General features: G+C 43.2%; 2 long non-coding RNA genes across 2 annotated transcripts; both read left to right on the plus strand.

The window, feature by feature from the left end:
• The first annotated feature begins 3,123 nt into the window (after positions 1 to 3,123).
• On the plus strand, positions 3,124 to 8,031 carry LOC110565499 (uncharacterized). Its single transcript, XR_002477403.2, has 3 exons — positions 3,124 to 3,669; positions 7,206 to 7,463; positions 7,783 to 8,031. It is a non-coding gene; the product is annotated as an uncharacterized LOC110565499 (long non-coding RNA).
• A 1,093-nt stretch (positions 8,032 to 9,124) lies between these two features.
• On the plus strand, positions 9,125 to 24,671 carry LOC132652482 (uncharacterized). Its single transcript, XR_009590122.1, has 2 exons — positions 9,125 to 9,859; positions 14,087 to 24,671. It is a non-coding gene; the product is annotated as an uncharacterized LOC132652482 (long non-coding RNA).
• The last annotated feature ends 9 nt before the right edge of the window (positions 24,672 to 24,680 follow it).

Raw genomic sequence — 24,680 nt, forward strand, 5'->3', positions numbered from 1 at the left:
CTGAGTCCTAAAGGGCGAGTTTAATAAACGCCTCCCGTGTAGGACTGAGCGCTTCAGTGTCTCTCACTCACTGGACGTTGTCCAGTTGTGGGCCTCTGTGGTAATTACCATCCATTCCAAGAAGAAATTTTTCTGATAAGGGTTGAGCAACGCGCTGGTCTTTGTCATTAGGAGTTGTTTTATTGCTATGTTATTTTAGCGGAAAGGTTTTCCCCTAAGGCAAATGACTTACCTAGTCCCAGGTTCTTGATCATGTTAGCAGTGTCTGGTGGTTTCCATCTCAGGGAGTGGACCTTAAATCCAATAAAAATGTGTTTGGTTACTCCCAGAACATTTATGCCACCATTGTGCCTGCCGGTGGATATCTTGCAGAAAGGTCGCTATTGTAGGCCAGAGGGTTCTAGTTGGGTCTCAGCTAAATTTCTCTGTTTGATCACAGAGTGCTGTCTTCAGTAATATGGTCTTCCCATCAGGATTTGGAGGGTAACACCAACAACTAATAAATGGGACCTCATGAAGCTAAAAAAAAAAAAAAAAGAAAAAAGAAAAAACTGTACAGCAAAGGACACCATTATTCGAGCAAAGCAGCAAGCAGCAGTCTAAAGAATGTGGGAAAACCTCTACCAATCATACATCTGACAGAGGGTTAATATCTAGAGCAAACAAAGAACTCAGGAAACAAATAACCCAGATTTAAAATGATATATAGAACTAAACAGAATTATCAAAAGATGAAAAAAAAAACCCCCAAAGGTTGAGAAACACTTTTAAAATATTCAACATTCTTAGCCATCATGGAAATTAAACTCCTTTGAGATTTCAGATTACCCGAGTCGGAATGACAGCTCAGGCTGGTGAGGAATCAGGGGAAGGGGAACACTTATTCATTGCTGGTGGGAGTACAAACTGGTTCAGCCATGATGGAATCAATGTGGAGGAACTTCAAGAAGACAAAATTTTACCTGCCACAAGACACAGATATACTGTTCTTCGGTATATACTCAAAAGACTTTACATCTTTACAGAGACACTTGTTCACCCATGTTCATTTTGGCTTTATTCATAATAACCTGAAATTGGAAACAGCCTTAATGTCGATTGACTAATGGATAGATAATGAAAGTGTAGTATTTTTATATAATGGAATATTATTCTGCTGTTAAGAAAAATGAAATTATAAAGTTTGCAGAAACAATCATCCTGAGTAAAATAACCCAGACCCAGAAAGACAAACATTGCATGTCTTTTGGGATGTATGGACATTAGTGTTTTTTTAATTTAATTTTATTTACATATATATATTATTTATTTATTACAATTTATTAACTCTGTATCCCCGCTGCAGCCACCTCTCTTATCACCTCCTAGTCCCTCCTACCCTCCCTCTTCTTCACCTATGCCCCTACCTAGTCCTCTAATAGGGTAGGACCTCCTACCCTTCTATCTGACCCTAGCTTATTAGGTCTTGGATGTTAGTTTTTAAGCTTTAATTCTATGTACTTCAATCCGGATAACAACAGAGGTTATGTAGCTAGTAAGAAATGGCAGGAAGGAGGAGATCTTCCAAAGAAGGAGAAATAAAATATAGTGTTTTATAGATATAAAGGGGACTCTGAAATAGGAGGATTAAATGGGGAGAGAGCTAATGAAGGTAGGGTAAAGCAGGGAATATGGAGAGGGACAGTTAACACCAAAGGGCTTTTGAAAAGCCATGTGGATGTTTCTACCTTATGCTGTAGAAACACCCTAAAATATATACATAGAAGAAGGAGATCTAAATGGAGTATCATATAATGAGGTGGATGATGCCACAGAGCAGACGGTTTACTTGTTGCTGAGTCATTGGTCAAAGGGGTTCCGTGGACAGCACCTGGAGAGCTACAGGTTGCTGTATTTCCTAGTGTTGTAAGAACGGACGTTTTCACCTGAGTGGAGTTCTCTGAACAAAAATGCACAGGCTTCTGCAGCCGGTTGCAGCGGGCTATCGCGGGCTCCTGTGTGTCCCTGGCTCCTGCCCCGCCGTTGCTGACGGAAACACCCTTTCTGGCTCAGGCTCCTGAAAAGGTTTGCTCATGGGTTATTGATGAGGCTTGAATTCAGTCTGCATCAGGGTGCTGGAAGAATGGTGTTCAAAGAATAAAGGGAATTAGAGATCACAGATAAATCGAAAAAACAGGGAGAAAGCAAACAAAGCCTTATGATGTAGCCTGCTGACAGTTCAGGCTTCTAACTTTGCAACAAGACTGCACTGTCTTAAATTCTATTATCACAGATGTGTGATAGATCACCACCTCTCTCCAACCAACACACACACACATACGTGACAGAACAGGCAGGGATTCAGATTGTAAATGCAGAGACCAGACTTTAGAGAACTGTCCCACAACTGGCTGGCACCACGGAGAGGTTAACCCAAACCTCCTTTCCTGGACTGACCTCCTTCCCTCTCGGACCTTTTAATTATTTCAAGTGACTTGGGCAACACAGATCCTGGGCTCTGGAAACATTCTGCTTTAGATAATGGTATCAGTTTGTTTCCTAGGTGCGGTGGGTTTGGTTCAAGGCTGTGACAATCTTTCATGTACTGTAAAATCCTCAAACAGAAGAAAATGAAGAGGCTTCAAGACTTCCATCTGTGCCACTGAAGACAGGGGAGGCTGAGGCAGCCCAGCTAGTGCCTAGCTCCACCCGCAACCAAACCCCTCCAGGCCCAGCCAGGACAGAACAAGAAACTGAGGAGGATAACGTTTGGGTTAATTTCAATTTCTCTGAATTTTCAACTCCCAAGCACATGACAGTGAGATTTTTGGACTTTGATTGTTGACCTCTGAAATGTTTGGATTAATCTGCATGCAGATTTAATTTTTAACTTTAATTTCCTCCCGGGAAAATCCGTTTAAGAAGGCAGTTAGCATTCAAATCTGGAACTTTGCATGTTGCCAGCATTTTACGATTAGCATATTTTTATGTTTTTATTTTCATCTCAACGCCAGTGTTTGATGAGATCCACTGGATGGTGTGAGTGGACAGCAGGCAAGGAAACACAACAGGAGAAAGGATTTCCAGTTCGGGATACAGGTTTTAGAATTAATTTAATTAATATAATATTCTGACCCACTTTAGTGTCTTCTCTCTAATAAATGCCAGCCAGCAGCACCCTGGAAGAGTCAGGCCTGGCTTCCGGGGAGAAGGCCTCTGATGGTGGGACTAGAATTGTTTGACGTTCAATCATGTCCCCCAGAGAGAGCATTCACACCACTAGTTAATGGTTACATCCAATGGAGGAAAAGATCAAATCTTCGCTGTGCCTTTCTGGGAACCCTGTCACCTTTTCGCTCACACTCCCCTTTTCAGAAGGTGTCAGGCTGATGGCAGAGCAGGCAGTGCTGGGAAACGCCACCATGCTGCTCCTGCTTTCTGTCCAAGTCTACCCACATCTCTGCCTGCCGAGGATGTGTGCTTGGCCCTATTCCTATGCTGGAAATTATCAAAGGAGCAGCTCTCGGTCTAGCTCTGCCTATACAGGGATGTCCACAGTGGCCCATGCTCTGCCTGGGACTGAATGGTAGCCTGAATAGCTGTGGGTATCCAGAACTATGCTACCTTCGTATCTGCAGGTAGAAGAACAAGGTGTGGATGACAGCTGTTTTTAGGTCGTGTGTTGTAAAGGTAATGTTTTATTTCCGTTTATCTTTCGGTTTGTTCTCAATTTCAGCTTGGAGTGGGGAGGTAAGCATCAGTGATTGGGCTTTCTTACACTACTGTTATTGTTATTTGTTAGCATTGTTCGGGTCCATGTTGGTCAGGCTAGCCTGGAACTCATTTAGATAAGAGTAGCCTTGAACTCTTGGTCCTCCTGCATGTGCCTGCTAAGGGCCGGGATTCCAGGCATGTGCTGCTACACCTGGCTCCTCCTTTAGTTCTTGTCGGTGGAGCTCACACGGCTTGTTGATTGAGTAGAGTGTGAGATAGGAAGGAAAACTGGCAAGGTGAAAGATGATTCCGAGGCTTTGGCTTGACTGAGTAGGAAAATGGTGCTGCTACCAGACAATGCTACAGGAGCCCTGATTCTGAGGGTAGAGGCACACCCTAGGTGAGAGTGAGTGCCCTGGAGGGGGCTGTGCCTCTGCTGAATGGCTTAGTGGGGGTGGGGTGGCCAGGGAGAGCGAGGCAGAGCACACTGAGAATGGGTACAAGTGCTGCGCTGTGAATAGTAAAGGGTTAATGTCAGCCATCAGGAGGTAGATTATTAAAAGTCCGTGACCAGCTGGATATGTAGATGTGGAATCAAGAGATCTTTCAGGGTTTCCAGTGTATGACTTGCCCATGGAAAGCAAAGATCAGTTCCATGAAAGTGATAATTTTTGTAGATCCTGCCATCTTCAAGAAGACAGCTCTATCCTTAATACAGGTCTGCAGGGTCCAAGAAAGAGAAATGAAAAGATGGGTTTATCTAGAGCTCAGGCCTCCTGTTTGTGAGACAATAGAGTGGCCACTAGGATCATCCTTTGCTTGGAGATGACTTTGCTTTCACGCAGGAGAAGATAAATCGGGTTGGCCAACTTTCCCTGTGAGGAGCCAGATGAACAGTATTTTAAGCTTTACAACCCACACTGTCAGTAATGCAACAATGCACCTTTGCCTTGAACAAAGATGTACTCAAGAGAAGAGTGGTCACGGTTGTGTTCCGGGAAAACTATACTTGTGAAACAGGCAAAGGGCTGAATTTGGCTCACAGGCCATAACCATTATCGTGCTGACCTGTGACAACTGTGTGTGTGTGTGAGGCTGTCTTTTCTCAACCCACAGAACAATGGCTAGTTCTGAGAATGCTTAATGAAGGAGGCCCAAGGTTGAGGAGGAAATCGGTGTGAATTGGTGTACAGGTCAGAGTAGCAGGAGGAATCTGATTTGCATGTAGCAACCCTTTGAGACCTGTCAGTGGAGGTGAAGTCTCTGAGGCAAGATGTCTGAAGATTTTCGTGTGCTAGCCAAAGCAGAGAAGGACACACACACACATACACACACACGAAAAAAAAAAGAAAAAGAAAAAGAAAGAAAACTGTCTAGCCCATGTCCTTCTGTTACATTAGCATTCCTATGGTCAAAACGGTGGAATCTGCCTCTGGGTAGAGACATTGCATGGTCCAGCCCTTAAGAGTTAATCCAGCTGGGCCAGTCAATCAACAGTTCAAGAGACCACCGTCAGGGAGGCAGGTTCACCTTAAACAATACTAAAAAGATAGGAGGAATAATAATCCCTTTAATGAGATGCTGTACTTTTCCTTCCCAGAATTCCTGCCCTAGCACACACAGTCCACACAAGCTGCCATGAGGTTCTGTTAGTTAGGTCAGCCTGACATTCGGAGAACTGCCTCAAAAAAGGTGTCATTCTTCCTTTCTTTCTTCCTTCCTTTCTTCCTTCCTTCCTTCCTTCCTTCCTTCCTTCCTTTCTTTCTTTCTTTCTTTCTTTCTTTCTTTCTTTCTTTCTTTCTTTCTTTCTTTCTTTCTTTCTTTCCTGGTACCTCTGGCTCTGTTTGCTCTTTCTGTAAAGCTCCCCTCTGTACTCTGTGACACTTGCCTGCCCTGTAGCTGTGTCCTCCACGTGGCTGATCTCCATGCCTAACTCAAGCTGATATTATGGCTCTTCCTCTTATGCTCCAATCTATGAATCTATAATGAACTCTCTAAAACTCACCCTCTGTAATACACGAGCTTTACTTTTGGAATTTGTGAGACAAGCCACCGGCTTGGGGCAGCTTTGGCGGCCACTGAGTTTCTGGGGCCCTAGCTCCTCAAGAAAGGCTCCAAAGACACCTGAACACTTTCACTTCTGACCAGTTCCTACCTTCATGATACAAACTTCCCCTCTCCTCTTTCTCATCAACAGGAGCAGACTGGGAAAAGAGAATTGTCAATTTTTTGTTAGCATGTACTAAGCCATAGGAAGGGGCCAGAGGATTACTAATGTTCTGGACATGGAAGATGGACACAACAGACTCAAGGTGAAGTAACTGATAACTCAGGTAGAGTAGGGCAGAAGCAAAAGATGTGAGGAGAGGAGGGAGCTAGAGAACAGTGGCTACTGCCGATGGAGCGATGGAGCGTCTGGGGCCGTCCCAGTCCTGTCAGCGTGGTCTCTGCTCATGAACTGCTGAGCTGGGTCAGCTCTCGGCATCCACACGGTGGCTCATCTCCATCTGCTTGTCCAGTTCCAGGGGATCCTAAACCCTCGTCCGGCTTCCTCGGGCACTAGGCACAGAGGTGGTGCACACACACACAGGCAAATATTTATACACAGAAAATAGACATGAGTAAATCTTTTTAAAACGTTGCTTGGAGAGAGAGAGAGAGAGAGGAGAGAGAGAGAGAGAGAGTTTCTACACATTCACACACATGTCCACTGTCCATGAAAGGGCCTAGACCTTATCACAGTCTCACCAATAACAGATATGACATGCTGAAAAACAGGAGAAGCCAAGAGCATTCTGAGGTGATATTAATCAGACATGTAGAAACCGCAACATCAGGAAGGACCATACAAAAGCACTTGAGCAGCCTCATCTCCTTTAGAAAAGTTAATCTTTCTTAACAAGTCTGGCGAAAAGACAGGCATTCTCTCAACATTCAAATTCAGTCCTTTTCCTTTTCTTTCTTTTGGTTTTTGGAGACAGGGTTTCTCTGTAAACCCTGGCTGTCCTGGAACTCAGAGATCCGCCTGCCTCTGCCTCCCGAGTGCTGGAATTAAAGGTGTGTGGGTCGCCACTGCCAGGCTTTGATTACAGTACTTGGAAGATCTTTATATGCAAAAGGACTCTCTCCCACTTTACTCCTATTTTCTCTTGTTGAATGTTCTGTGCTGTAGAGCAAACAAACCCGACTGTTTTACGAACTCCTCGCAGCTGCTTTGGTTCACATGCAAATTTCCCTGCTGGTCTCCTGTGTTTGAAAAGGTGGTGCCCAGCTGGCGGTGCTGTTTGAGAGCTCTGGCGGCTGTTAGGAGGTGGAGCCCCAGGAGCGAGCAGAGCCGACAGCGGAAGTGGGCCACTGAGGACAGACTTTCAGATTTCACAGCCTGGCTCTTCTTCCCGACGGCAGGTGCAGCTTGACCAGCTCCCTAAAGCTGCACCCCCTGTGCCTTCCCCCTCACGGTGGACTCTGCCTTTTCTTAAACTGTGAGCCAAAGTAAACCCTTCTTTTCCCAGGTCGCTTCCGCCAGGTGTTTTTAAACAGCAGTGAGAGCACTAACTCGGTTAAGGCACAGTTGTTCTGTCTCTGTGTCTTGGTGGATGCCAGCAATCCCAGAACAAGACCGTTGCTGTTGGAGTGTGAAAGCTCTGAACTCCGCCCCGCTGACCCTGAGCCGGAGGATGAACTCTTGGAAACCTGCGTGCTCTTCGGCTGCGTTCTGACCACTTACTGGAGCATCTGAGCCTCGAGGTTGTCCAAAGCGTGGGACTCTGGTAATGGCTCCGTCTACCATTGTTGGCCTAGTAGTCTGGGCCAGTCTCTGCAGACAGCATGGTGTGAATTATAACGGACAAATGGAGAATAACCTTGTCAGTAGCTATTGCAGGTGAAAGAATTTCACACATTAAGAAATAAAGAGCAGAAAAACTGATACTGACAGACCAAAGCAGGCATTTTAGAAGGAAAAGGGCTGTGAAGCAAGCAGACACTGATGACTGTTCAAACGAGGGTTGTATTCATAGCTCCAGATGCAATTTTGATAAATTCTTTTTTGTAATTATTTTTATTTCTTTGTTATTTATGTGTTTGTAGGTGGCAGGGGATGGGGTTGAATGCTATGGCATTCACAATGAAGCCAAAGGAAAACTTCTGCCTGAATTCTGGAGATGAACTTGGGTCACCAGGCTTGGCAGCCCGGACCTTCATCCACCAAGCCTCTCTCCAGTCCCAGTTTCAACAAATTCTGCGGTCAATTTTTTCACACCTTTTTTGTTTGCTTGTTTGTTTTGAAGACAAACAACTCCACAACTAATAATAAAAATGTTTTACTTTCTAATTGCATTCCTTGGTTGAGGAGTAATCTTATTGAAACTAATACTCAGCATCCTGAACTGTTTTTTCAAGTGGGAGAGCTGAAACGCATAACTTATTTGTTTTGAGACAGTTTCATGTGGCCTCCAACTTGCTTTGTAGATAGGAGGACCTTAACTGCTGACCCTCCTACTCCTACCTCCCAAGGGCTGGGGTTGTTGGCTGTACCACCTGCCTGAACTTTCTGTTGTTTAAAGGTGTATTTTGTTCTTAATTGTGTGTGTGTGTGTACATGAATACAGAATGCAGTGCTCTCAAAGGTCAGAAGAGGGAGTCTGAGCTGACAGAGCTGGAGTTCCAGTTGGCTGTGAGCCATGCAATGTGGCTGCTGGACTCTTAACTCAGGTCCTCTGGAAGAGCAGAGTGAGCGTTTATCTTCTGATACATTTCTCCAGTCTCAACACTCCAACTTTTAGATTCTACTCTATGTTGGTCAGACTGTGTTGGACAAAGACATAGCAAACTAACCTCAATCTCATTGCTCCTGTAAACATTACTAGAGGCTTGCTTTTTGTTTGCCTGACATGTTTATTTGGACCAGTGAGGATCTTTGCCTCTCTCTAGGACCCAAGTTGAGCTGTACTCTGACAAGTTATAGCTTTATTCTCTGGAATGTGAGGCCAGCATGGTGGCTTCAGCAGAAAAGAGATCTGAAATGCTTTGTCTATAAAGTGACCTTCCCGTCATTTATTCAACCAGAATTCCTTTATTCTATCACACTGTCCTTTTGAAGATAAGATGCTTTATGGTCTGAATATCAGTGACTCCAGAAACTTCTGGGTTCACCTGATCCACCTTTCCTCACTCAGGTTCCACTGCTGGTAGTCTTTTCAGCATTGGTAGACTAACACTCAACACCAGCTGGTAAATGGGTGAGGACTCAATGGAGGTGAGAAAACTCAGGTGATCATTGGAAAGGTTGGTTGGGCAAGGTTCTAGCTGAAGCCACCAGCAACCCAGAAGCAAGCTGCCTTTGTTACAGTGCAGAAGCTGCCGCTTTTGTTGCTGACCCCATGGCACTGGAAATACTTCTGGCAAGACAACTGTGGGTTACCTGCTTTGTTCTGCAGGCAGTTTGGGACCAGGAGTTCCAAACTTACAGGTGCTAACCCATCAGGTCTTGAAAAGTTGTGAACTGTTTGTTTTTGTTTTTTGTTTTCATTTTATTTTGTTGTTGTTGTTTTTTTGAGACAGGGTTTCTTTGGTAGCCTTGGCTGTCCTAGACTTGCTTTGTATGCCAGGCTGGCTTCGAACTCACAGAGATCCACCTGCCTCTACCTCCCCAAGTGCTGGGGTTACTGGCAGGTGCTATGGCCCCCAGCGTAATCTGTTAAGTTTTTTAATCTACTTTAGGAGGTCAAGCTACATGGTGTCATAAACTGTCAAAATGTAAAGTAGTTTTCAAAAGATCAAGGACTGCATGAATACTAAATACTCAGGATACTTTTGACCCAGGTTCATTTCTGTTGCTGGGAAAAAACATCCTGAAAAAAAAAGTAGCATGGGAGGAAGGATTATTTGATTTACAGTTACAAGTAACAGTTCATCATTTTGTGCAGGTCAAGGCAAGGACTCCAGTCACATCACACCCATAATCAAGAGCAAAGAGGGAAAATATGCGTCTTTGCTTGCTTGCTTGCTCTTAGCTAACTTTCTCTTTTTTTGTACTGTTCATGATCCCTGCCTGGGGAATGGTGAAGCCAACATGGGATGGGACTTGCTACATCAATCAACAATGTTGCCTTCTTCCATAGGAACACCCATAACCCAACCTGATCTGGAAAGACTCTTTTCTGAGGTGATTCCCCACTGTGTCAGGTTGATAATTAAACCAGCACAATGTTCTTTTCTAGAACTCATTTTACCTTACTCACAAACTTCTCTGTCAAGAAAGAATATGACAGCCAGACACAGTGGCTCATGCCTCTAATCCCAGCACTCAGGGAGGCAAAGGCAGGGGGATCTCTATGATTTCGAGGCCAGCCTGGTCTACAAAGTAAGTCCAGGACAGCCAAGAACACACAGAAAAACCCTATCTCAAAAACAAAAAAACAACCCCCCCCCAAAAAAAAAAAAAAAAACGAAAAAGAGAAAGGAAGAAAGGAAGGAAGGAAGAGAGAAAATACAACTAGTGGGAAAAAACACTTATATTGTCTCCTACCATGTTTCCGTTTTTTTTTTTTTTATTTTTTTTTCCACTGCAACGATAAAACACCCTGACAAAAGCAACTTAAGGGAGAAAGTGTTTATTTTGGCTCACTGAAAATCATGGCAGAGAAGTCAAGGTGGCAGGATCTTGAAAGAGCTGGTCATATTACATCTGCAGTCAGAAAGAAGAGAGCAGTGAATGCTCGCGCTTAGCTCACTTTGTCCTTTTTGTTTGATCCAGGATTCCAGGAAATGATGTCACCCACAGTGGGCGGGTCTTCCCATCTCTGTTAACTTAATGGAGATAATACTCTACAGGCATGCCCAAAGGCCTGTCTCCTGGATCCTGTGAAAATTAACCAGCATGCATCCCAACACAGCTACTATCATTATTTTTTCTTTCTTGTTTTCTTTCTGTTTTTTAGTATAATATTTTTGTTCATTCTTAGAGAATTTAATATAATGCATATTTGTCATTTGTATATTTTCTTTTTGTCTCATCTGTGCAAACTTTTTTATAACATATAAAATGCATATTTGCTAGTGAGTCATTAGAATATAATTTTCTCATGCTGCTGCATTTGAATTTCAGTAGCTGTGCAGTGTTGTGACAATTGGAATAGTTACTAAGTAACTATTATGATGGAAGTTGGTAGGTATAACCTCTCTGATTAGAAACATAATTTTTACTTTCATTTATTTTATAACTAACGCAACATTTTATGGTTACCTTATTTTCTAGTTTCTCTCAGAATACGTGTCTTCTAGAAATATAAACCAACACTGAATGTAAATAGAAAAGGGAACATGAAAATTTACATCATCACTATATAAGTACAAAAACATAATCTTTAGTTTCCATTCATAAACTTAAATATGATTTTTAATTATGATGTCAAACAGAGAGTAAAATCTAATTTTGTCAACTAAAAAAAAAAGATGTGAATAATTTACTCATTGGAAATGTCTGTTTTGAGTATCCTCCTACATGGAGAACTCCCATAGGTCCTCTGTCAATACAAAAATGTAAAGCATGAATCTACAAGAAAAATGTTCAAAAGCTCATCAGAATATTTTTTCTTAAAGCAGTAATATAGCTAGGCTCAGTGGTGCATGTCTGTAATCCCAGCACTCATGGATCAGAGGCAGGTGAATTTCCTCAAGTTCAGACCAGCCTGGTCTACAAAGGGAGTCCAGTGCAGCCAAGGCTACACAAGAAACCCTGTCTTGAAAAACAAAACAAAACAAAACAAAACAAAACAGCAGTAATGCATTAGATTTAAGTTTTACTCAAAGTCATTAAAAGAACATTACATTAAGGGGCCATGAGGATATTTAGAGAGATAGATTATCTTGTTTATGGACAAAGAAACTAAAACTCAAGGGTTAAATAATTTGCTAAAAGCCACAGGGTCATCAAGGAGAAGGCCCAGTTTCCCAAGCAGTGTCCATCTGAACCCAGAGTCTAATTCTGTCCACCGTAACCTCCTCTGTAGAGCTCTCTGTGGTTCTCATACTGGTTTTCCTCTTACCACGACAACTGAATCTCATTTGAGGTAATTCAGCAAATCCTGTTATTACATATGGGTGTGGCTAAATTGTAAAAATCCTGTAGGGAAATGAGTTGATCTTTCAAATAATTAAAACATTTTAATTCAATTATTTTGGCTTCTATGGAGAGCTCTATTTTTAGGGTCTAAGCTATTAGTGGAAAACATCTTATTAGCATATATACGCATATGACCAGTTCAAGGGGAGATGATCATTATCATTAGTTAGGGCATAACTATTGTCTGCGTACTTTGCTCTTTCCCATGTTCTTTCTAGAGTAGGATGCAAAGAGACTTTCCCTTCTCAGTGCCCAACTGCTCCATTGAACAAAAGCTTTCTTCTGAGTCTTATCCTCATATGGAGTCCAAAGTAGTTTTTGCTTGTTTTTTTTTTTTTTTTTTTTTTTTTTTTTTTACTAAAACCTTATTTTAAGCCATTATGTAGCACACAAACTAATATTAGGCTTTCTAATTAGAAAAGCCTTTTATAATTACTATCCAGCTAATTCTCCGAGTGGCCAGCGACACAGAGGCCGACATTTGCAGAACAGAACAGGACGGAGGTGTTAGGTTAGTGGGTGGTGGTGACTTAGTGCAGACCCAGTCGAGGGAGACTTGAAGCAATCTTGGGTTATGAGGCCAGGAAACCCTGCTTGCTTCTATCAACCCCGATTGATATAATGTTTAACATATGCGCTGATTCCATTTTCCCCTGTACCGACCCTGTAGCCACAAGGATGAATCACTTCACATGAGCACCACGGCTACGCATGCCTACACTTACACAGGCATCACATCACACTGACAATAAGTTAAATGTTTTAAACTGGGACATGCAACGTTGTAGCAAGTTCAGCAGGCTGCCTTGCTTCCACTTCGGCTTGATCTTTTTAATGAACTTGACCCCGGGTAAGGAGCCTGGGGGAGCGGTTGCTTCTCTCCCCATAAACTGATGCTCTGCACCTGACTTCAAGGCAGACCCATGGGAACACAGGTTCCTGGTATCAAGTCAGTATGATTTATTTTCCTCTTCACTCCTGGCAAAAGCAACTTCTGTGTTTTAGCCTTCCTGATGACTAAGTCAAATTTTCCTTTGGTTTGGATGAATGAGAACACGGCCAAAAGGAGGCAGTAAATCTTTGCTATGTGGCTAATAAATTGGACTTTATAATTCCATATTTTATTTCTTAATGCTCTGAATTTGGAGTTGTAGAACAGACTCTCTGGCATCTGGTGTGAAATGCCAATTTTCTGTAGAATCTTCTGTCAGGTCTTATTTGGTAATTTGATAAGCTACGAACAGCTACGAAGGAAATGGAACGGTAGCGGAAATTGCTCAAGAGGCTGTGTCACGCCACTCACCTACAACCGTTTATAGTCAGAAACATAAAACTCCAGTAATAGAAGCATGAGTGTGCTTTATTAGGTAACATTAGAATAAATATCTTGATTAATCTATGGTAATTTCACAGATGGGACATTTATAAATTTCTCTGAAATATAATTTAGAAACTTCAGGAGACAGGTAGTTATTTTATGCATCAAAAATGGCAGCCTCCTTTGAGGCAGATTTGTTCTGAACTGTTCTTTAAATGTATTATCTATCCATCTATCTACCATGTAGCCATCCCTCTCTCTTTCTCTATCTATTCACCCATCCATCCATACATCTCTCTATCATCTACCTACATGTCTATCTATTTATCTATCTATTCATCCATCTGTCTACCATGCAGCTATCCCTCTATTTATATCTATCTATCTATCTATCTATCTATCTATCTATCTATCTATCATCTATTCATCCATCATCTATCGATATGTAGCTCTGGCTAGCCTAGAACTCTGAGCTGTCCTCCTGTATCAGCCTCCTACTTACTAAGTTGCAGTGGTGAGGCCACAGTGGATGGATTTTAAAATGTTTGTTTAATCAGGGCAGGAGAGGTCAGGAACATGTACTGGTCTCGAAGACAACCCCAGTTGGATTCTCAGCACCCATGTCAAGTGGCTCACAATCACCTGTAACTCCAGCCCCAGGGACAGCTGGCACCTTGCACTCATGTGTGTTCACCGGCATGCACACACACACACACACACATGCACAAATTTGTAATGTAATAAAATTATTTCTCCATGGATTATAATTGTCTTCCTATCCCCTCATGGATGTGGGGGGGGGGGCCTGGGACTATGATAGATACCATATCATAACTAAATTATATGACAAAGGCATGGGCAGTTTTGAAGATCTAAAGTCCCACGTTCTGACATTTGGTAGCTTTGAGCTAATCAAAAGCCGATTATCTGAATGGACCTGTTTTAATCAGGTGACTTCCAAGAGGAACTGGGGACATTCTGAAGAGGGAGATTCAGAGGAGATTTTCCTGCTGGCCTAAGAAAAGGTGGAGCCCTTGTAAGCTGTCTGTGAAGAGGGGCAACCTCATAGCTTCTTCCGCATGAGCTGAAGCTCCTGCCTGTGACCACAAGAAACTAAATTCTGCCAAGAACACAAACGTGATCAGAGAGAATCATAGCCTGGCCAAAACCCAACTACTGTCCTGGAGACTCTGGGCAGAGGATTCATTCGAGCTGCTTGTGGACTTCCGCCCACTTCAGGGAAACTGAGGTACACAATGTACCTTATTTGTGCCTTGCTTTGCAGCTATAGCAGCATTTACTATCTTTAATGTTTGAAAATCATTGCTTTCACTTGTAGAAAATTTCAAGGATCTTAGAACACTTTAGCTCTCAATGCCTTACTGTCTAGACCAGTGGTTCTCATGACCCCTTTGATGACCCTTTCACAAGGGTCACCTAAGACCACGGGAAAACACATTTATATTGTGATTCATAACAGTAGCAAAATTACGGTTATGAAGTAGCAATGAAAATAATTTTGTGGTTGGGGGTCACCACACCATGAAGAACTGTATTAAAGGGTCACAGCTTTAGGAAGGGTGAGAACCACTGATTTAGTTATAGCTAGTTTGATATTCTTACCCACAAAACAAACATTACTGCCGTGATTTTGCTTAGTAAATTTGGTAAGATTTAACCACATTCACCATATTGCTTATCATTCCTCCTTTCCACCCTCTGAGTTTTGAATATTTTTCGTTCTTATTCCCATCATTTTGATTTTATTTCTTTTTAATTTAAATTTATTTTTATTATTTTATGCATTGCCCGTAGGTGTGTCTGCCTATTGTCTAGGGAAACCAGAAGAGGGTGTGAGATCCCCTGACACTGTAGTAGCAAAAGTATGTGAACCACCAGGTGAGGGCTCAGAGCTGAACGCAGGTCCTCCGGAAGAGCAACGGGCGCTCTTAATCACAGAGCCATCGTTCCATCCTCTATTTAAATATTATTATTATTATTGCACGTGCCACTGTGCGCTGTGGAGATCAAGGGCAACTTTGTGAAGTTGGTTCTCTCCTTCCATCTCCATGTGGGTCTGGGGATCAAAGTGAGGTCACCAGGTTTGTATGGCAAGCACTTGGCCAGCTGAGCCTTCTCACTCAGCTGTCATCTTGTTTTTTAGTAACAGCATTGTTAAAGTGGCTGGCAGTACAATTTCTTGGAGGTTGAATAATGGGTCCTCCTGAAGCAGAGGCCAGCCAGTTTCCCTATATCATTGCCCAGAGCCTCGAGGAGGCAAGACCACGGTGTCCGTCTTCTGGCTCTGGCCAGACCAGGGCAGATGGCACTGGAGGTCCTCAGACTGTCTGTTCCTGATCTCTTCTGGAATATTTGTAGCAAAAACAGGGAGAGGGAGCCGGAGGCTGACTGCCGCCCTCTGAGTTAGCTGTGAACTTGGAAGAGAAGGGGGGCTGCTGTCCGACTCCACTGCCTCCTCAGCGGAGAAAAAGCGGCCGGCTTTGTTTGTTTTCTCTTCTCTTCTGCAGCGCACTCTCATGCTGTGACCTCCCTCAAGTCTTGGTTCGGAGGGTGGCTGTTTCCACAACTTTGCAGAACAAACAAGCAACAGGAAAACCAAGTCAACCTTTACAAGTTTCAAAACCGCTCTGTATAATTCCTGCCCCGACAAAAGACTCAAAGATTAGGTTATTGAGGATCAAGAGCTATAATTAGGGGCCAGCAAGGTGCCTCAAGGGGTAAATGCACTGCCAAGCCTGGCTGAGTTTGGTCCCCAGAACCCATAAATGGCTGGAAGGAGAAAACTGACTCCTACAAGTTTTTTTCTGACTTCCACACATGTGTTGTAACACAAGTATGCTCAAACACACACACATTCATTCACACACATATACTCACACACACACATTCACTCACACAGAGACACAGACATTTGCACACACTCAAACACACACACACACATATACTCATACATACACTCACATACACAGTCACACACACACACAAATGAATTTAATAAAATACATTTTAAAGAGCAAAAATTAATACCATGAATATCTTATTTCAGGAGAATATATGAATTTCCCTTTTGGTAATAGTCTGCTGGGTTTGTCAGAACAGCACGCCACAGATTGGGTGGCTTAAATGACAGAAGTGAACTTTCTCATGCTCTGAAGCCAGATCAAGGAATCCCAGATCAAGGTGCCTGCAGGGGCGGTTTCTGGAGAGGTCTCGCCTCCCGTGCTGCAGACGAGGGGCTACTGTTTGGGGCCTGTGAGTTGTGTAATGATTAATCTTGCTTGCCAAGAGTAATGCGGAATCAGGCTGGAAACATCCACCTCCGGGTGCTTCTGCGGAGGAAGTTTCCAGCAATGTTTAACAGAGACGTGGGGGCCCACCGCGCATTTGAGCCTGTGACCTGAGGCCACAGTCTGGATAAAAAGGGAAGGGCGGTGTTCACTCAGATCCAGTGTGCCACGCGAGGTACTGTGTGTGTGTCCACTGCCGTTTCCATCCGGGCGGCCTAGAATTGTTGCTCCTTGAGCACTCTGGGAAGTGGAAACGGTAGGGAGCCCATCTGAGCCGTGGGACTGCTGGGACTTCATGTCGTCGTGAGGTTACAAGCAGTCCACACAGCGTAGACAAGCTTCTCCACTTCTTTGTGCGATGTGGTTCACTGCTCCTCCAAAAACTCTCATTCTTCCAAAAGTTCTCTGCCTGGTTGCCTGCTTCCTGGCACAAACCTGGATCACTGCTGGGAAACAAAAGTTAAATGGCGAGCTCACCCTCGCCTAGGCATGGGGGCTTCCTACCGCGTGGAAATAAACCCTCTTGCATGCAGGGCCCTGCTTCTGGCCTGTCACTGGAGTAGGCTCGTTGCCCCTCACAGTGTCCTCAGTGTGACACACTCACAGAATGTTGCAGACATCACCAGGGAGCTGAACAACCCTAGTTACCCCTCTGCCACACACACACAGGCAAGGAGACTGCCAGGAAAGCTGGTTTGTTGTGTTGCTGTTGTAGAACTGTGTGGCATTTGGATTATTTTAGTTTCATTCTGTGACAAAAACACCCTGGCCAAAAGCAGTGTAGGGATGAGAAGGGCCTGCTCGGCTTACACTTACAGGCAGAAGTCGCTCCTGCAGGGAGGAGCCATGGAGGAGTGCTGCTTCCTGGCTCATTCCCTGGCTTTTCTTTGGCTTGTACTTAGCTGGCCCAGAACTTCTGCTTAAGGAATAGTGCCTTGCACCGTGGACTCTTCCCTCCCACGTCAATTATCAATCAAGACAACCCTTCACAAACATAGTCACAGCCGGGGGCCTGGTGCCTGAGGAGGCCAGGAGAGGGTGCTGGGTTCCCTGGGTCTGGAGTTACAGATGGCTATGAGTTGCCATGTAAGTGCTGGGAATTGAACCTGCGTCCTTTGGAAGAGCAGCCAGTGCTCTTAACAACCGAGCCATTTTCCCAGCCAGAGTGATGTATATAATTTTATGAGCTGCTAATTTAGAGATTTTGAGCCTTTGCATTTGTATTGTTGCTGTGTTTGTATTCTTTTGGAGATTCTCAGGACATTCATGAAGACATCTGAAAAAGGAAAAGGCATTCCCAAGACAGCCATGTGTTTTGGGAGACCTGTAACCAAGTCAGCCAAAAACATCGAGTCGAGTGTAATGAAATCCTGTGTGTTTCTGTGACTGGGTTCAAACAAGTATCTGCCTGCTCTTAAGGACTCAACGGGACCCAAAGCAATGTTAAGTAAGATGAACTGTATGAACCTGAACTATAAAATCTGCAGAGGAAGCTAAATGTTGAACCGCTTAACATTCAGGACGTAGAACCTCCGTCACATTCTATAAGCCCTTGAGAAAATGCCCTTCCCGGACAGCTAAACTTAAAAATGCCACAGCCACACTTCATGGGCGTGGACCTGATAAAGATGTTAGGTGACTCAGCCTCACAGGAGCCAGAGACAGGGCGGGGCCATCTGGGTCTCCAGTCCAGTGGCTCCTTCCTGTGCATGGCCTCTGCCAAGAAATGAGTCAGTCAGCAATCTGACGAGAGAAACATCATTTTACTTATTTGCTTTTCTAATTTTCATGGGCATGTGGGGGTCAGAGATAACCTACTGGAATAAGTACTCTCCTTCAACCGTGTGGATTCCCAGGGATCAAGCTCAAATCATCAGGCTTGGCAGCAAGAATCTTTACCCACTGAACTGTCTTGCCAGCCAAGATGATAATTTTAGGGGCTACTTGGAGTTCTGTCTACTACAGTGAAAAAAATATTTTTCTTTCTTTCTTTCTCTGGCTTGTTTATTTGTTTGTTTTTTGAGATAGGGTTTCTCTGTGTAGCCCTGACTGTGTTAGAACTTGATCTGGCTGTCTTAGACTCACTTTGTAGACCAGGCTGGCCTCAAGCTCACATAGATCCACCAGCCTCTGCCTCCTAAGTACTGGGATCAAAGGGGTACACCATCACCACTCAACAACTACAGTAAATACTTACAAACTAAAATTAGCTGGGCAATAGTGGTGACACTTGCCTTTAATCCTAGCACTTGGGAGGCAAAGGCAGGCAAAGGCCAGCCTGCTCTACAGAATGAGTTCCAGGACAGCCAGGGCTACACAGAGAAACCCTGTCTCAAAAACAAAACAAAACAAAAACAAAAACAAACAAACAGAAAACTAGAATTAAATTATTTAATCTCCAAACTGGCTGAAGTTTTAGAAAAAAGAAGAAAATTGTAATGTTTAGGAAAAAGTAAGGTTAATACTCTGAAATAAGTAGATAAAGAAGTCAAGCAGAAATATAAAATGATAGACATATGCCACAAACCACAGTTACTTTTAAAACAAAACAAAAATGTCCTCAAATGTACACAAAGACTATCAAAGTGCATTTCAAAAAATGGTTCAAATTCTCACTTTTGACAAAAGACACATCTAATGAAAAGGACATTGAAAGTTGAAAGTAAGTCAGGCAAGTAACATTAATCAAACAGCAAAGAAAACTGAATACATTTAACCCTGTCTCCCAGTCTACACTCTTGGGTATATTTACATGGCAGATAAACTTGACAATGTTTATTAAGATATAAACAAGAGTATTCATAACATCATTATTCATAATAGAAAGAACCTGAAAAGGTTCTTGAATATTCATTAACAATATGAATATATTCTGAAGTAATAGTCTAAAGTAAAGATGAAGAAACAAAGTCTGTGTGCAATATTAGGTTTACTCAAAATGCAGCCCTGTTTTGCTGTTATGAGGCAAGGTCCTGCTATGTAGCTCAGGTAACCTTAAGTTCTCTCAGCAACTACAGTAAATACTTACCTCAGCCTTCCAATTGCTGAGGTTGTAGGTATACTTGACTTGCAAGTTTGAATTGAAAAAGGAATTGCAGGTGTGTGTGTTTGTCCTACTTTGATTTTCTGCTGTTGTGATAAAACACTGATCAATAGCAAGTTGGGGGGGGTTATTTCACTTTGTAGTCCATCATTAAGGAAAGCCAGGGAAGGCGTTCCAGGCAGGCTCTTGGAGGCAAGAACTGAAGCAGAGACCTTGGAGGATACTTCTTACTGGCTTGAGCCACTACCTTTTTTATACAGCCTTGGAATGCTTGCCCATGGATGGCATTACCCACAGTGTGTTGGGCCTTCCTACCCCAATTAGTAACTAAGAACCACCCCCCCCCAGACATCCCCACAGGCCAGCCTGACAGAGGAAATTCCTCAGTTGAGGTTCCCTCTCCCCAGGTGACTCTAGTTTGTGTGAAGTTGACAAAAACTAACTAGCATAATATTTATATAAATTTTTAAAAAACAATGAAAATAAGTAATATATTATTTAAGGACTTGTTTTAACTATCTGGGCATGTTTAGTGTCAGCACTTGGGAGACAGAGACAGGTGGATCTCTGTGAGTTTGAAGCCAGCCTGGGCTACATACTGAGTTTCATGACAGCCATAGCTACGTAATAGAGGGACTATCAAAAAAACAAACAAAACAAACAAAAACCAAGGAGAAGGGAGAAAAAGAAAAACTAAAACTTTAGGGAAGGAATGTTAAACAGCGGCTTCAGGCTAGTGGTGAGGTATCTGGGAGAATGGGAGGGATGCAGGCATGGAAGGGCAAGTAGAGGTTGGTGGTGGCATTAGTAATGCTCTGTTTCTTTTTTTTTCCCGACTGATATATATTTTTACACACACTCTGTTGTTTAGATAAGAAATGTCCCCATAGGCTTATGTAGTTGGATAGTTGGTTTCCTGTAGAGGAATTTTAATCTAGCAACAAGGCATCCAAAGATCTCCCATGCCTGTGCAATCTGGCTGGAATGCAGATATGCCGTTAGTACACATCCCTAATCCCTACAGTGAAGGCAAAGTTAGTTTGTATAAGGAAACACTGGTGTTTGAAAGTGATGTCTAATTGAGGGGCAGAAAAAGTGACAAATCAGAGAAAGATTTGACAGAATGAGTCAGAGATAGGATTTGCCCAACTCACACGAGAACAGAGAGGGAAGAGTGGTGACTTAAGAGAGCAGTGTGAGAGAGAGTGGGGAGGCAGTTTTACTGGGACAGTTTTACAGAGACAGGTTGTAGAGAGAACAAGCTAGGCACAGGTGAAAACAGACAAACCAAAGAATGAGAAGGAACCAGAAGATTAGAACAGATTGCTAGAGTTAGTTTGAGGTCGAGCAGAGCAATTCAAGGAGAAGCTGAGAGAAACCAGTTTGAATCAGTCAGCTAGGAGAGGAGCTTGAGCCAAAACAGCTGAGTTGAACCAGTCAGCCAAAGTTCAGAAAGGTCTGAAAGGTTGATTATTCAGCAGTAAATCTCAGAAGGTGAAAACATCTTAGGCCTAGATTAGATTGTATGGAGGCTAGAAACTTTCAGGTTAGCAGGCAGAGGCAGTAAGCCCCTGAGACAACCACAATCTGGCGAATGAAAGTTATTTCTACAGTCTCCAGGTCTATGGGCCCTTTAGGAGATGCAACCATGCTGCAGAAGTCTTCACTGAGGGTGGGCTTTGAGGGTTTATAGCCTTGCCCTGCTTCCTGCTTATTTTCTCAGCTTCCTGTTGAGAAATAAGCTTCCTGCTTATTGTATGGCTTGACTCTGATGACATTTCACTTCCTCCTGGATGAAAGATGTGGTCAGGCAGTTTCCTGCTCCTGCTGCCTGCTATGCAATCCCTTTGTTATGAGCTTTAACCCTCTGGAACTGTCAGCCAAAATAAACTCTTCCTTCTGTTAGTTGCTCTTTGTCGTGGTATTTTATCACAGCAACAGAAGAATAGCTACACAACACACACACTTATAATTTAGGATCATTTATGTTTTTTAGTGAAATTTTCCATTCTTAAAATGTGTCTACACATCTACAATTTTCTTTTATATATGACCTTTTTGGAAGAGGAGGGTATGCAGATAGGAATTCTTGACATAGTTCCAGTCTCTTTTAAGATTTTGTCTTTGAGACTGTTTCCTTGTGCAGCCCTTGCTGTCCTAGAATTCATTGTATAGACCAAGCTGGCTTTGAACCCTCAGAGATCTGTCTGCCTCTGCCTTCTGAGTGCTAGGATTAAAGGTGTTTACCACCATGACTAGCAACCATTTTTTTTTTAACTTTTTGTTACAAAATCCCTAAACACAGACAAAATAAGACAAAACAAAGCAAAAAACTCTTGTAAACAAACCTCTCCCGAGGTAACCATTATTATCAATTTCACTAGGCTTTTGTGTACCTATATTTGCAGAAACATAGACTTTATTTTTCTGGGAGGTATTAGTTAACACACGTGGTAGCTTTGTTTACACTTTACAATTTCTTTTTCTTCTTAATAATACCTTCTAGCAAGCTCTCCTACATAAGTACTGGGCACCAACCTGACTGTCTTTTAGCCATTTCACAGTATGATGTGACTGGGAAAATTGTTTTCCTTGACACCTCCCGTCAGGCAAATGTGAGATCATGCAATAGTAGCAAAGTTAGATACTTTGTAGCTTGTCATAAAAACAAACAAACAAACAAACAAACAAACCTTTATTTTTGTGTTCATGCAGCCTGTTTCTTGTGAGATGACTGGGCACTCTGAAGGTTCTTCTAGCCCCCAGGACTCAGCCGGACCCAATGACCACTACAACAAACATTACTAGCTGCTGTGACATATCGGGAAGAGCTAACTTCTGGCAATTAAGTGTCCTCCCCTTCCTCTCCCCTTCCGTTCACACAGCTCACTGGCTAATTTAAGCCCTTGGAGGTAGGTAGGAAGCAGATTTCTGCGGCATCTAGAGGGAACAAACCAGGTCTGTTTGGGTAATAGCACTAATGACTTCCTTACCACGTAGGTAATATGATGCCTTTTTCTTCTTTCTTTTTAAGAAGACTTTGTGATTAATTACACATACATGTACATGGATAAGTACATGCTGGTGCAGGGGTCTGTGGAGACCTGAAGAGAGTATCAAATCTTTGAGTGCCTGTAATTGAGCTTGGATCCTTTGGAAGAAGAGCCAGTGCTCTTAACCCCCTGAGCCATCTCTCCAGCTCAGTCTGCTCTTGTCATTGTGCTTTCATAGGTTTAGAACTCTCTCTCTGCTGTTTTACTCCACCTTACCCCATGGTATGTCTGGTTCTCAAATGTTCAGAAGAAGTTTGTCAACACTAATGACTGAAAAGTTTCCTGTCTTGTTAAGAATTCTATGCGATGGGCTAGGGATGCAGTTGGCAGAGTGTCTACTGAATGCACAAAGTCCTGGGTGTGCTCTCAAACACAGCACAAACCGGGTGAGGCGGTACATGCCTTCAGTCCCAGCACTGAATAGATGGAGGCAGGAAAATCAAATGTTTGAGGTCATTTTCAGCTCCATAGGAAGTTCCAGCCAGCCTGGGACACATGAGACCCTGTCTCAAAAACTTGAATTCTTCTTAAAACCTCCTTCATTCTCTCAGTAACTGGCAACATCATCTCCCTGCTGTTTAGATAAAAATCAAAACAAACACAAGCTCTGTCTCAAGCCTCTGTCTTTCACCCCCATCCAGCAAGTCCCCATGGGCTCCTCCCAATGTATGGCTTGACTCTGATGACATTTCACTTTCTCCTGCCTCGTCTGCAGTTGCCACCACCTCCAACTAGGACAACCTTGAGAGTCCCTAGCCTCCCCGCCTCCACCTTGCCTACTCCCTTACTCCCTTCTTGCTGCATGGCAGCCAGCATAGGACTCAGAAGATGTGGTTTCCCTGCTCACAACGTCCAGTGGCTTCCCAGAAGCATCTAGAATCAACTCCGAGCTCCTCCCTGTGGCCTACAGTTCTTGTCCAACTGACCTTCCTAATAATGCCTTCGCATCTTCCCCAGAATTCCCCTTTTTGACCACAGCCCTGCTCTTATCTTAGCTGGCTGGGATCATTGCAGCATTTAGAGCCTTTGCTCTCACTTCTGTTGTCTGTCATAAGCCACTTTTTGTGATACCTCCTCTGTGAGGCTCTCTCATCAGCCTAGTCACCGGAGAGTCCCGTCTCCTGCCTGCTCTTTTTCGTCAACCATCTTCCCCCTCAGCACTTTCCATGATCCGCTAGGATATGGTTTGTGTATTTCCTCTCCTGCCTCCTGCTTGCCTGTGACAGGCGATGATCCCACATCTCCAGAGCTTGGTAACTGGTATGAGTAAATGCTCTATAAATATTTGCAACCAATTATGTTCTTATTAGGACTGACTTTAACTCATAAATTAGCAGTGAACTGGTATTTTTTTTTTGCCATGCTTTACCTCTTCCTGTATTCAGTTATTTTTAAGAATAGCTATAAAGATGTGTTATTTTCTTCATTCAGATTCTCTGCATGTGTTGGTGAGAAAATGTCTACGTAATTTAGTTATTTTCACTACTCTGGCTGGGAGTCTTTCTCTGTTATCATTGGCTGAGAGGAACACTACTTCCTATACTGATGGGTGTGGCTGGCTGTAATGCAAGGTCCTGGTCTGTCATCCTAATCTCTGGCCTTCCTAGACTGACATGCCATCCGTAGTTTTTTTATAGTCCCTTGGACACAGGACTCTTTGATGAGTCCCTTACATTTCGGGGCTCAGTGGGTATTATCAAATTTAATGTAAATAGTATACTAATGACATTTTAATTTAACTTTTGTTTATTTGGGCCTGGAGAAGTGACTCAGCAGATAAAAGCATGCACTATTCTTCCAGAGGACCCAGGTTTGGTTCCTCGCCAAACCATCTGTAACTCCAGCTCTCGGGATCTGACCTCTCTGCCTTCCTGCATTCATGTGCACCCCTCCCCCCCCACACAGACATGTACACACACGCAACATTGAAAGTAAAATAAGCTGGGAGGTGGTGGAATAGGCTTTTAATCCCAGCGCTTGGGTGGCAGAGGCAGGCTGACCTCTGAGTTGGAGGCTAGACTTGCCTACAGAGTGAGTTCCAGAACAGCCTGGGCTACACAGAAAAAATTGAAAATGAAAATGTCTTGTAAAATGAAACAAAACAAAATGTGAAATAAATCTTTAAAATTTGTGTTCCTTT

This window comes from Meriones unguiculatus, chromosome 2 (assembly GCF_030254825.1).
Source record: "Meriones unguiculatus strain TT.TT164.6M chromosome 2, Bangor_MerUng_6.1, whole genome shotgun sequence".
In the NCBI taxonomy this organism is placed as follows: domain Eukaryota; kingdom Metazoa; phylum Chordata; class Mammalia; order Rodentia; family Muridae; genus Meriones; species Meriones unguiculatus.